This window comes from Maylandia zebra, linkage group LG7 (genome assembly GCF_041146795.1).
Source record: "Maylandia zebra isolate NMK-2024a linkage group LG7, Mzebra_GT3a, whole genome shotgun sequence".
In the NCBI taxonomy this organism is placed as follows: domain Eukaryota; kingdom Metazoa; phylum Chordata; class Actinopteri; order Cichliformes; family Cichlidae; genus Maylandia; species Maylandia zebra.
The window spans coordinates 36,319,552-36,321,364 of NC_135173.1; positions in this window are offsets into that span (position 1 = coordinate 36,319,552).

Genomic DNA, 1,813 nt, shown 5'->3' on the forward strand with positions numbered 1-1,813 from the left:
AACTTGTTTAATCTGTCAAAAACTGTGAAATACTCTCTGGTTTGACTTTCTCACATATTTGATTGTTGCCTTTTTCTGTTTTCTATCAACTTTTGTTGTCGTTGTTGTTGTTGTTGTTTTTAAGCTGCTGTCTAAAGAAAAAACAATTAAGGACGATTACTTTGTAAAATTGCTGTTAGAAATAATTTTCTGATTAATCTCTAATAGGGAGACAGTTGTAGACACAATATGAAGTAATTTTTCCATGGAAACAAACCATTAATATTCCAACAAGCTTATTTGGAGGAAGAAGATTGACTCTGGGAAGCGAGTCATTAAATGATAAACCTCCTCCTGTGAAACTATGCGCATCGTCTGAAATGCTTTTGTTTTTATCTCAGCTCCCTGGGTTGCCGCCTGCTGACAGTTCTGCTGCATCACTTTCAAAAAGCAGAGTGCTGACTTCATCTGTGATTTCAATCGGCTCTGCCTTAACCTCATTTGCTCCTTTAATGGTCAGTGCATTCTCTGTCTTATTGATTCATTTCCAAAGACCATTTTTAGTTTCCGAGTTAGTTTCATTTTCCAAGTCTGTTGGTCCATTTTAAACCTCACTAATTACTTTGACATTAGTAATTTTGTCACCCAGCACACCCAGGATCATAATTTCAAATTAAAATGTCACAATGGTTCTTTTTCTGAGAGCAGTCAGCCTTACCACCGCTTCAGTTACTGGTTAATAAAGTGGAATGAATATCTGCACTGGCTTCAGTTTTAAAGGAAGACTCAGCTCTGAAGCTCTGCCAAAACTGCACACCGCCATTTGTCAACACAATGGCCTTGGAACACAGGGTTTCATTTTGCAGTTGATATCGTCACAGTTTTGCTCTTGTGATCGATCACTCTGGGAGCCGAGCTCAAGTCGACTTTACTCCTTTTGGCTATAGCTTGAGGCTTCATGGATCAAGGATTGCTAGTTAAACTCCAGAGAGAGACCTGCAGACAAAGATCAATTCCTATTCAGAAAAGGTGGATTACAGGGGAAAAAAAATCAGAGACAGATACACTGAGTTGATGCTGTGTGGTGTTTTCCTTTTGCAAAGTGAGATTTAAGATACAAAAAAAGACCTTTAAAGTGTTTTATGTCAGTACAGTGAAACTTTTAGGTTAGAGCTGACAAGACCAGTAATAAAAAGTTGAAACTGAAACTTTTTATTGTGACAAAAATATATTTTCTCTCCTTTGTCATGTCATAAGATGACTCTGAGACCCACAAATTATTTCATATGTTAATCTGGTTCCTGAAATCACTGAATAAACATCATAATAAATGGTGATTTGATAACAAAGCATTGCACTAAGTGGCTTTGATTACCCAGACCTAGTAATACCAACACAGGCCCTGATCAGACTGTATTAATAGATCCCAAGTCTGAAAAGTCAAGCCACTGTAGAAGTGCTTGTATTTATTGGCCAATAGGGGGCAGTCCCTGTGGTTACAAGAAGAACTGCTGAATCTGTCACTGGTTGAAGTATTGCAACAAAAACCTCGTAGGCATTGCTTTTGTTGCTAGCAGATTTCCACGGTTTCCTGTAGTTTTTCATATTTTTCTACAAATATTCTCTAACTACTAACCCAGCAGTAGTAAAACTTGAAAAATCAGAAATAAAAGTAAGTAAGTAAAAGTTGTGTATTTTGACTTTGAAAGTGGCCCGTGTGAGTGGGGCCTTATTCATTTAACCCCACATTATCACACATCAAAGATCACACATACATTTATGTGTTTAGTGGTCATGTGTTTGAAATCCTTCGTTGAATGATTAGACTGAGGTG